The sequence below is a fragment of the Hyla sarda genome, chromosome 1 (assembly GCF_029499605.1).
Source record: "Hyla sarda isolate aHylSar1 chromosome 1, aHylSar1.hap1, whole genome shotgun sequence".
NCBI lineage: Eukaryota > Metazoa > Chordata > Amphibia > Anura > Hylidae > Hyla > Hyla sarda.
The window spans coordinates 432237546-432250012 of record NC_079189.1 but is presented as its reverse complement, the minus strand read 5'-3'; positions in this window follow the sequence as shown (position 1 = coordinate 432250012).

The window sequence follows — 12467 nt, the reverse complement described above, 5'->3', positions numbered from 1 at the left end:
TATACAATTATTTTTTATACATGCTAATCACCCACCATACACTAGAACCAACTACCCATGATTAATTTTCACTTTATATATGAATTGATATTACACATACCACATACCCCTTTTTCTTTTTCGTTTTTTATTAGCGAGGGTTTCAGCCAGCAACATAGCAATAATATGCTTATTATCTTGATTGTGTCACTTTTTTGCACTGTTTTTTCACATTTTTTATGCATGTTTCACCTATACTCACCTGCACCTTTAGTGGCACTTTTCACTATTTAATTGTAACAAAGAGAAAATATAAAAAAATTTTTGCTCCTGGAATGGGGTTTGAACCCCCAACGGGGTGTGTGTATCTATGCCTGGCCGTTACACTGCCTCTACTCTAAAATGGCCTGGATATATTTTGTAGCCTGACACATGGATAGATGTGCGGTGCGCTCTCTTCTGTGTTTTGTTCTCTTCATTTTCTTTTCTTTTATTTCCTGTTTCTTCTCTTCTCAATGGCGCTCCTTTCTTGCATTTATTATTACTTGATTATCCTGGGTAGGATATGCTATGATATCCGCTCGTGTATTTTCTGATGTTAATATCTTGATCCTTGGTGCGCACCGCGCACGCGCGGATTACTCCCTCTGTCTCGCGGGATGACGATGGTGGACGCACCACGTCATCGCGCATGCGCGATGCGCACCAAGATGGCGCCAGATACCGGGACCATGTCACCGATCCAGGTGAACTGTATATGAATTATTTACTCATAAATCCCTATTGGCTGGTATGTTGTATATATACCCCCACAAACTAGACTTGGTCATACTCCCTGAGGAATCCAAACGGCGAAACGACGTTGGGGTACTGGTGTTGTGTAGGTAGGTACACTGTCTATGTCTCCCAGCCTGTGCTTTGTGAGTGGGGAAGCCTCATGGTAATGCTGATATTCTGTGCTCTAATTGCACACCATTACTTGCCTTTCCCCTTTCTCCTGACCACTCGCTGGAGGCTATGTATGCAGTGACCTCCTTATTTAGGTTAGCTTTGTTTTTTGGTGCAATCTTTTACATGACTGTTATGTGTAACTTATAATTATTGTTATACTGGTGGCCCTACTCTGTAGTTAGGAATAACTATGTCATGTTTTGCATTTTTGCATTTATACTAACCAACAATATACTACCTGCCTTACCAACTCCTTTTTTGTCTGGCTATACTGTCCCTTTTAACTGTTTTTATTAAATGATGTTCTCAATAAAGTTTACTATTTATGTATAAAATTGGTGTTCTAGTGTGTATATAGGATTTGTTGTTAGTCATCAACACACTCGACTTTAAATATATTGGTATTATTTTGCCCTTTCTTTGGATTTATTAGAGACATAAAAAAGCAAGACTATATTTTACCAAAATGAACTTGAGTAAGCCAAAATCCTTCTGAGAAAACATCTTGTGGACAGATGAGACCAGGATAGAGCTTTTTAGTAAAGCAGATCATTCTACTGTTTACCGAAAACGGAATGAGGCCTACAGAGAAAAGAACACAGTATCCACAGTAAAATATGGTGGAGGTTCAATGATGTTTTGGGGTTGTATTGCTGCCTCTGGCACTGGGTGCCTTGAATGTGTGCAAGGCATCATGAAATCTGAGGATTACCAACAGATTTTGGGTCGCACTGTACAGCCCAGTGTAAGAAAGTTGGGTTGGCATCCAAGATCTTGGGTCTTCCTGCAGGACAATGACCCCAAACATACATCAAAAAGCCCCCAGAAATGGATGGCAACAAAGCGCTGGAGAGCTCTGAAGTGGCCAGCAACGAGTCCAGATCTAAATCCCATTGAACACCTGTGGAGAGATCTTAAAATTGCTGTTGGCAAAAGGCGCCCTTCCAATAAGAGAGACCTGGAGCAGTTTGCAAAGGAAGAGTGGTCCAACATTCCGGCTGAGAGGTGTAAGAAGCTTATTGATGGTTATAGGAAGCGACTGATTTCAGTAATTTTTTCCAAAGGGTGTGCAACCAAATATTAAGTTAAGGGTGCCAATAATTTTGTCCAGACCATTTTTGGAGTTTAGTGTGACATTATGTCCAATTAGATTTTTTACTCCCTTTTTTGGTTTAGTTCCAATACACACAAAAGGAATAAACATGTGTATAGCAAAACATGTGTTACTGCAATCCTTTTCTGTGAGAAATACTTCATTACTAGCAGAGTATAATGTAAATATTGAGACAACAAATGAGAACAAATCATTTATAGTAGATGTTTCCGTACAAACACCACTTCTGTTTACATATACAATTAGGTTACATTAAAGGCAGCTTAAAGTGCATTGCATTATCTTACATTACACACTGCTCATAATTCTGCAGAGACCTCCTTGCATTCCTTGTTGGCTCAGTGTCTCTAGTGTATAGAGTTTACTCTGTAATCTGTATTCAGGGATGTTATGTATAACAAACAAGTGTACCTGTCGTTAGCAAAAACTTTTATATGATGTAGATAATACCTTTATAAGTATATTTGTAATATACATTGGTTAAAAACTGTGTATATTTTTGGGTGAAAAAATGCTGTCTCTGCAGCTATTGCCTGTGTGTCTCTATGAGGAGTCCAAATACAGGAAGTGAGAGGGGGAAAAGCAGGGATCTGTGCAGGCTCCTGGCTTGTCAATCATCCAGAGGTGTGACCCCATAGCATGTCATAGAGCCTCAGTGTACAGAATAGGGATCGACCGATATCGTTTTTTTAGGGCCGATACCGATAATCGGTGGAGGTTAGGGCCGATAGCCGATAACTTATACCGATATTCCGGATTAAGTTATCAGCTATTTATCCCCCTGCGACACCGCTGCAGATCATTGATTTAAAGCGGGCGCTTTAAATCAATGCACTGCAGTGGCTTTTACGGTGCCATAGGCCGCCGCCACCTGCTTCTCTCCCCCTGCCTGTCCGGGGGTCCTGAGTCCTATCACCGCCACTGCACCCCCCACCGCCACACCGCACCGCGACCGCCCCCCCCGACCCGCGGTTGCGGCGGGTCGGGGGGGGGGGGGGGCGGTCACGGTGCGGTGGGGACGGTGCTGGGGGCGGGGCATTATCGGCTTATCGGCAAGGTAATTGTCGATACCGATAATGCCCAAAATCGTGATTATCGGCCGATAATATCGGCCAAACCGATAGTCGGTCGATCCCTAGTACAGAACCCTGCTTGTCCTCAGTGTACAGAGCCCTGCTTGTCCTCAGTGTACAGAGCCCTGCTTGTCCTCAGTGTACAGAGCCCCACTTGTCCTCAATGTACAGAGCCCCGCTTGTCCTCAGTGTACAGAGACAGTCAGCGGCTGTCTGGAAATGCTGGGAGTTGTTGTTTTGCTGGAGGCTCAGTTTTGGAAACACTGCCATACGATAAGTTTTTCATTTTTATTGGGGTGGGGGGGGGGGGGACAGTGTCAGGGGGTGTATATGTAGTGTTTTACCCTTTATTATGTGTTAGTGTAGTGTAGTGTAGTTTTTTAGGGTACAATCACACGTAGCCGCAGGATCGCCGCACCATGGAGAGGATCACCGCCCGCCGCTGCTGATCACCGCCGGTAAGTGGACCTCCACCGCCGCTGCCGGTCACAGGACAGTTCCCCCGTTCTGCCAGGATTACCGTGGGTGGGCAGAACGGGGGAACCGAACTTTAACGCCCCGCTCCCAATCTGCTATTGGTCATTTGCTTCTGATCAACCAATAGCAGGGATAGGAGGGGGTGGCACCCTTGCCGCCTCACTCCTATCCCTTCAGGGGGATCGGGGGGATCTTGGATAACCCGATCACCCTTATTTTCCGGGTCACCGGCTTACCGGAGACCTATATGACCCGGAATCGCCACAGATCGCTGGTCTGAATTGAGGACCCCCCCCAGGGGTTTGCACAGGGTGCCTGCTGATAGATATCAGCAGTCATCTTGGTCCGGTCCCTGCCCGGCACACGGCGGGGACTGAAATTCCCCCAGGCGTACCTGTACACCCTGGGGTCCCTAAGTGGTTAATCTCTACGTTAATAATTGGCATCATTTAAATTACTTTTCTATTTTTGTGCAACAAGTTGTACTTTCAATTGGCATACTTTGTTTTATGAAGCCAGAAAAAAAATGCAATTTTCTGAAGTTTACAACAAGATAAAACTGACAAGCTAGCTTTATTATATGAGTCAGTAGAATTTCAATGATACTAAACATTTATGTTCTGTTTTATGATAAAAGGGGTTAACCAGGAATAAAAAAAAACTGCTTATTTCTTTCAAAAACAGCTCAACAACTGTCCCCAGGTTGTGTGTGATATTACAACTTGGCTCCATTCACTTTAATGGAACTGAGCTGCAGAACCACACCCAACCTGGAGACAGATGGGGAGCAGTTTTTGAAAGCAATTAGCTCTGTTTTTCTGTTCCTGGATAACCTCTTTAAAAAATAGAAAGCTTGTAGAAAAAATGTAAAAGCTGTCCTAACCCATGTAACATTTTTCCTCCTATGGAGCTGTGTTATGGCAAATTTTTTGAGCCATGAGCTGTAGTTTTTAACAGTATAACTTTTGTGTAGTTCTGGCTTTTTGATCATCTATTATAGAAAAAAATTCTGGGATGTGACCAAAAAGAAATATTACCATGAGAAGAAAGTGATTTGACCTAACATAATTGAGGTATTTTATAAAGATTCAAAGTCTTGAGGCTGTGTTCACAAGTTGCATCTTTATTCCTGACACATTCCTAATTTCTGACACATTTTCTCAGTCTTTGGACAATTTGGACATTTGCTGGGGACAGGGATTATATACATTGAAAAAAATGAACTGAGTAAAGTGTATATATAGCACAGTAGAATAATATGATGCCCACTATGGTCCACCTCTACATTGGTGATGTACACTGAAGAAACCAATAGACCAGCACGGAAACACCAGAAAAGTAACAGGAGAAAGCTGACTGATAAGCTTATTCCATCCATAGTGGAAGGCTGTCTGGGGATGCTGGGAGTTGTAGTTTTGCAACAGCTGGAGGCCCCCTGGGTGGAAAACACTGAGCTAATGAATCTCACAGCAGAAGCTTTATAGTAGTTCTGTGTCCAACACAGTACTCTCTGCTGCCATCTGCATCTGTGTCGGCAGGACCACTGCATCATCTTCTTCCAGCACTTTTCCTAAGTCAATCACAGCCCCTCCAGCAGTGTCACTGCATTAGGTGACTGTGCTGAGCCACAGATTGACAGTTATCATCTATTGCAGCCACTCTGCTCCAGACTCTGCTTCAGGAAAAGGACCATGCGGACATTGACGTCCTCCTAGATGGTAATGTCCGCAGAGCAGTTTCTGTCTAAAGAATGAGCAAGCACATTCTTTTGGTGGCGGAAGTTAAGTGGCTGCTGAAATTCCGTAGCAGCAAAATCTCAATGCCAGAAATGGGATTCTGCCGCACCGGAATTTTCAACTGAAAATTTGGCCGGAAATTCCGTAGTGTGAACCTACCCTAATTAATTTTTTAAGTGAAAGGCCAATGATCATGTTACTGCATGTAATCATGTGACACTAGAGGTTGCACTAGTGTACTGAGTAGATGCTCATGGCATCTTAGATTTAGGAAAGAGTTGGGAATATGGAGAGAGGAGGGCAGATAAAGTTGGTAAGAGACAGGGTTGATTTGTTTTTTGATTTTGAAAGGGCCTAAAAATCGGGGGCCCAACTTGTAACTGGGTACACGAAATCGAATGTACTTAGCAGAAAGCCATACCTTGTCACCAGGGGAAAATACCGGAGGAACCCTTCTCTTTTTATCAGCATGCCTCTTCATTCGAGAAGAGGCCAGTAGAAGCGACTTTTGAGTCTCACGCCAAATGGAAGAAAAATCTTGCGTCAATTCATCCACGGCAGGAACCCCAGAGGAAGTGGGGGTAGGGAGGGGGGGGGAGCGGGTGACGGCCATAGACCACAAAAAAATGGGGATTTAGGAAGAAGACTCAGAGTTTTTAAAATTGTACGAAAATTAAGCCCAGGGCAGGAGGTCCACTCAATCATCTTGGCGAGAGGAGACAAAATGTTGCAGGTAGTCACCAAGTATCTGATTTACTCTTTCCACTTGACCGTTGGATTGAGGGTGGTAAGCAGAAGAAAAATTTAGTTTGATTTTTAATTGACTTCAGAGTGCCCTCCAAAATTTAGAAACAAACTGGACCCCTCTGTCTGAGACAATGTGCGTGGGAAGCCCGTGGAAGCGTAAAATATGAAGAAAAAATAGTTTCGCCAATTGTGGCGCAGAAGGAAGACCCGGCAGAGGAACAAAATGAGCCATTTTGGAAAAACGATCAACGACCACCCAGATGACTGTATTATTGTGGGATGGTGGCAGATCGGTGATGAAGTCCATAGCAATATGGGACCATGACAGTTCAGGTACAGGTAAAGGAAGGAGGAGACCTGCCGGCTTCTGGCGTGGAGTCTTGTCACGGGCACAGGTACAACAAAATCAGTCACATCCTTCTCCAAGGAGGGCCACCAGTAGTGTCTGGAAATCAACTGCACCGACTTCTTGACACCAGCATGTCCGGCCAAAAGAGAAGAGTGACCCCATTTAAGAATCTTGAGGCGAAGGCATGGAGGTACAAAAGTCTTCCCTGGAGGAACTTGCACAAGAGTGGTAGGAGTGGAGGAGATGAGACACTCAGGAGGTATGATGTGCTGTGGAGGGGCTTCAGATTCAGAAACATCGGTGGAACGTGATAGTGCGTCAGCTCGGACGTTCTTGTCGGCTGGACGAAAATGAATTTCAAAATTGAAGCGGGCAAAAAACAATGTCCGTCTAGCTTGGCGAGGATTTAATCGCTGGGCAGTCTGGAGATACGATAAATTTTTATGGTCCGTGTAAATGATGATGGGATGCAGGGACCCCTCTAAGGGTATGTTCACACTGAGGAATTGGAGAGGAATTTCCACGAGTAATCTGCTCGCTTTTTCCTCTCCAAATCATTCAGCAGTGAAATCCCCATAGAGTTGTACAGAATTTTTGCCCCTCAGTTCACACTGAGGAATTTCCTCAAGCAGAATTCTGACGAGGAAGTCTGTTCCACTTGAAGAAAGAACATGTTCTTTCTTTCAGGCGGTATCAGCGTCGTTCTCCCATAGAGATCAATGTAATATATTTTTTTCAGTCAGAAGCATTTCCACGTGGAATTCGCGTGGAATTGGCGCAGAATTGGCGCGGAATTTCCGCATGAAAACATTTTTTTATTTTATGAATAGAAATACTTGATACTCCTCCTCCGCATGAAACCTGCATTTCATGCGGTTTCTGCGCGGTTTCTGCGCCAATTCCGCGTGAAATTCCGCGCAAAATCTCTGTGAGTTCTTGTGGAAAAGTAACAATATTTTGAGGCAGAACATTTCTGCTTGATTTCCGCCCCAATTCCTCAGTGTGAACATACCCTAAAAGATGTCTCCACTCCTCAAGTGCCAATTTAATAGCTAAAAGCTCACGATCTCCAATCGAATAATTTTTTTCTGCAGAGGAGAATGTCTTGGAGAAAAAGCCACACGTGCGATTTTTCCCAGTAGTGTTTTTTTAGTTAAAACGGCACCGGCTCCGACAGAAGAAGCATCTACTTTGAGGATGAAAGGCTTCGAGGGGTCAGGCCTGGACAGAACAGGTGCAGAAGCGAAGGCAGCCTTGAGAAGATTAAAGGCCTCCTCCGCCATTGGTGGCCAGGACCTCGGGTTTGCGTCTTTTTTGGTCAATGCTACAATAGGTGCAACGATGGTGGAGAAGTGGGGAATAAATTGACGATAGTAGTTAGCTAACCCGAGGAAGCGTTGGATAGCTCGCAATCCAGAGGGGCGTGGCCAATCCAGAACCGCAGAGAGTTTGTCAGGGTCAATTTGAAGGCCTTGGCTGGACACAATGTAACCCAGGAAAGGTAGACTGCTGCGTTCAAAGAGACATTTTTCAATCTTAGCATAAAGGTGATTTTTGCGTAGGTGCTGTAAAACTTGACGGACATGGAGGCGATGTTCCTCAGGATTAGAAGAAAAATAAGAATGTCATCCAGGTAGACTACTACACAGGTATATAGCATGTCACGAAAAATTTCATTGACAAAGTCCTGGAAAACTGCTGGGGTGTTGCAAAGGCCGAAAGGCATGGCAAGATACTCGAAATGTCCGTCACGGATGTTGAATGCAGTCTTCCACTCGTCTCCTTCACGAATACGGATAAGATTATAAGCCCCTCTTAGATCGAGTTTGGTAAAAATTTTCGCTCCCCGCAGACGGTCAAACAGTTCAGAGATAAGGGGGAGTGGATATCGGTTCTTAACGGTAATTTTATTTAAACCGCAATAATCGATGCATGGGCGTAGGGTTCCATCTTTCTTAGCAACGAAGAAGAACCCTGCTCCAGCAGGAGACGAAGATTTTCTGATAAATCCTTTTTTTTTTTTTTTCTTGAACATACTCGGACATGGCTTGGGTCTCTGGGGCAGATAAATCCTGCCACGAGGTGGAGAAGTACCAGGAAGAAAGTCAATAGGGCAATCAAAGGGTCTGTGTGGTGGTAAGAGCTCGGCTTGCTTTTTACAAAAAAACATCGGAAAAGTCCTGGTAGGCCTTAGGCAGGCCTGGCAAAGAAGAAGCGACGGTTACTTGGCTGATGGGTAAGGTCTTAAAGCATCGCTGATGACAGGTAGGACCCCAACTTCTCATGTCCCCAGAAGACCAGTCTAGCGTAGGTGAGTGGAGCTGGAGCCAAGGCAAGCCAAGTAGAACTTCAGAAGTACAGTTGGGAAGCACAAGAAATTCTATCACCTCATGATGGAGGACACCTACGTTCATGCGCAAGGGCTCTGTGCGATAGCGCACGGTAAAGTCCAGATTCTGTCCGCTCACAGAGGAAATGAAGAGAGGCTTGTCGAGACGGGTCACAGGGATGTTGAATCTGTTGACTAAAGAGGCCTCAATGAAGTTACCTGTAGAACCAGAGTCCAGAAAGGCCACGGCAGAAAAGGCAGATTTAGCAGGCAAAGAAATCCGCACAGAAATAGTCAGGCGTGTAGAGGTAGAATCCACACCCAGTAACGCCTCTCCCACGTTTACTAGGTGCGTGTGTCTTCCCAGACGCGGAGGACGAATAGGACAGTCCTTCAAGAAATGCTCGGAGCTCGCACAGTAAAGGCAAAGGTTCTCATTCCTGCGGCGAGTCCTCTCACGTTGGGTCAGGCGAGACCGATCCATTTGCATATCCTTCTCGGCGGAAGGCACAGTCACAGGTTGCAGCGGATGCTGGAAGAGAGGTGTTAGGCGGGGAAACCGCCTGGTGTGAACAAGATCCTTTTCTTGGCGTAGCTCCTGTCGCCTTTCTGAAAAACGCATATCAATGCGGGTGGCCAAATGGATTAGTTCAGACAGGGTTGAGGGTATCTCTCATGCAGCCAGAACATCTTTGATGTGGCTGGATAAACCTTTCTTGAAGGTCGCGCAGAGAGCCTCATCATTCCATGCTAATTCTGAGGCAAGAGTCCGGAAGTGATTGGCGTAATCGCCCACTGTAGAGTTTCCTTGAACAAGATTCAACAAAGCCGTCTTGGCTGAAGAAACCCGGGCTAGTTCCTCAAAGACAGAGCGTACTTCTGAAAAGAAGGTCTGGACTGAAGCGGTGGCAGGATCGTTGCGGTCCCAAAGCGGAGTGGCCCAAGACAACACCTTTCCAGAGAATAAGCTGACCACGAATACCACCTTTGACCGTTCAGTGGGAAATTGGTCAGCCAACAGCTCCAAGTGCAGAGAACACTGGGTTAGGAAGCCATGGCACAACTTAGAGTCCCCATCAAACTTGTCCGGAAGAGAAAGACGGACTCTGGCGCTGGAGGCGTCAGCTTGCGGTTGAGGAATTGGCGGAGAAGATGTAGTGGCAGAAGTTGCTGGACCATTGCAGTCAGTTGTGACAACTGATGTCATTGTTGGAGTACCTGTTGAGACTGTTGGGCCACAACGGAGGTAAGGTCTCCAAGGCTTGGTAGCGGCACCTCAGCGGAATCCATGGCCGGTTCTACTGTCAGGATCCGGACTGGCGGAGGGTGAGGAAACTGGAAGTGGATCCTCTGTGCCAGAGAGGTGATATCGTGGGCCGTACCAGGGGAACGGAGTCTGAGGGGTTACTGGTATTCACCAGAGCCCGCCGCAAAGCAGGATGGACTTGCTGCGGCAGGTAACCCCCAGGTCGTTCCACCCAGTAGCGACTCAACCTCTCTGGCAGCTTACTGGTATTCACCAGAGCCCGCCGCAAAGCAGGATGGACTTGCTGCGGCAGGTAACCACCAGGTCGTTCCACCCAGTAGCGACTCAACCTCTCTGGCAGCTTAGATGGCGCGGTACAAAAGGACAAGGCAAGGCAAGGTCAGACGTAGCAGAAAGGTCAGGGCAGGCGGCAAGGTTCGTAGTCAGGGGCAACAGCAAAGATTCTGGAAACACAGGCAAAGGACACACTGGAAAGCTTTCACTAGGCACTAGGCAACAAGATCCGGCTGGGACAGGAAGGGGAAGTGAAGTTATATAGGGAAAACAGTGATTGAACTTGATTGGGCCAGGCACCAATTAGTGGTGCACTGGCCCTTTAAATTTCAGAGAGCCGGCGCGCGCGCCCTAGACAGCGGGGCCGCGTGCCGGGACGAGACGGAGGAAGGATGGGGCAGGTGAGAAGAGACATGGGATGCGATCTGTGAGCGGGCACGTCCCGACCCGCGGATCGCATCCCCTCCGGTGAGAGGGCAGCAGCGCTCTCGGTCAGCAGCGCCGACCGGAGCACTGCAAGCAGAGTAACGCCGCGAGCGCTCCGGGGAAGCAGCGGGACCCGGAGTGCTCGGCGTTACAGCAGGCTTGTATTACTGAATACTTTAGGCTCGGTCTCTTCTCAGGCTGTTCTGTTGTTTGGGAAGCTCACAAATCGGTAGTCCAGGGGTACTGTATTGCTCTGGGTTCCTGTTTGAAACGCGATGCCTTGGCTCACTCCTGGGAATTGCATGCGCAAATTCATAGGCTTGAAATAACTTTGATTTCTGCCCCTTCACTTTTGGTGCTGAGGCGCCTGGTTGCACCACGTGGTCAGTTGGGAGAGCTTGCGCGCCGTAAAGTGGAGCGTCAGCTTCTTTATACTAAACAGCGGTTTTACGAGGAGGCCAACAAGGCCCACTCTATGTTGGCCAGATGCCTGCGTGACCATGTTGCGGCTCAGATGCTCTCGGCCCTGAAAAATTCCTTTGGTACCCTTCACTACCATCCTGATGCTATCTCCAGGATTAATACTCTAAAGCTCTACTCTTCCATCTCAGCTTCCTTATGACCCAGGGGAATGTGATGGACTGTTGAACTCTTTTCTTTCGCAGTGCCACTTACCGTCTCACTCGGCATCTGATCGGGCCACTCTGAATGTGCCAATCCCACAGCTTTTTTTGCACTCACTACTTACCCTTTCCAAGCCAGGTAAAGATCCGCATGATTGCTCCAGCTATAGACCCATAGCCCTGCTCAATACCGATCTAATGCTGTCCTCTAAGATTTTGGCAGTCCGTCTTGGTTGTTTCCTCCCTACCCCTGTCCATAAGGACCAGGTGGGCTTTATACCTTGCCACCAGGGAGCCGACAACACGAGACGGGTGATTGATCTGATTGACCTGGTTAACTGACGATCGGAGCAGGCTGTCATCCTTAGTTTGGATGCTGAGAAGGCCTTTGATAGGTTGGGCCTTTCTTTTTGCTACTCTTAGGAAATCTGGGATTATTTGTATTTTCCTCACAGCACTGTGGGGTCTCTACTCTTCCCCTACGGCTTCACTCAAACTTCCTCACGCCTCCTCTATTCCTTTTCCTCTGTCCAATGGCACCAGACAGGGGTGTCCGTTATCCCCTCAGATTTTTGCCTTATGTATTGAACCTATTGCAGCCATGATCCGGGGGGATGCGAACATTTCTGACATTGCTCTCCAGAGTTCAACATCTGCCTTTTTGCGGACAATGTTCTTCTCTCTTACACACGCCCTTTGACCTCTTTCCCTAACCTCTATAGGGTCCTTTGCTCCTATCGTGTCGTTTCATGCTACAAAATCAACCTTCTCCCCCTGAATCTTCCTCTACCTCTTTCCGCTTAGCTACGCGCTGCCTACTCTTTTCGCTAGTCCCCTTCGGCTATTAGTTACCTCGGTGTACACCTTACTTCTCGTTAATCTTCTTTCTATGCTACCAACTACTGTCCTCTTTTCCGACATCTTCGGTCCCTTATGGATAAGTGGCGGTCCCAATATATCTTATTTTTTCGGGCATATTGTGGTGGATAAAATGACGATACTCCCTAAGTTGCTTTAACATTACCCGTCCGAGTCCCTTTATCTGCCCTACTTGCTTTTCAGTCTGGCATACATCGGTTTATTTGGGACAGTAAATGGCATCGTCTCCAGATGACGGTCATGA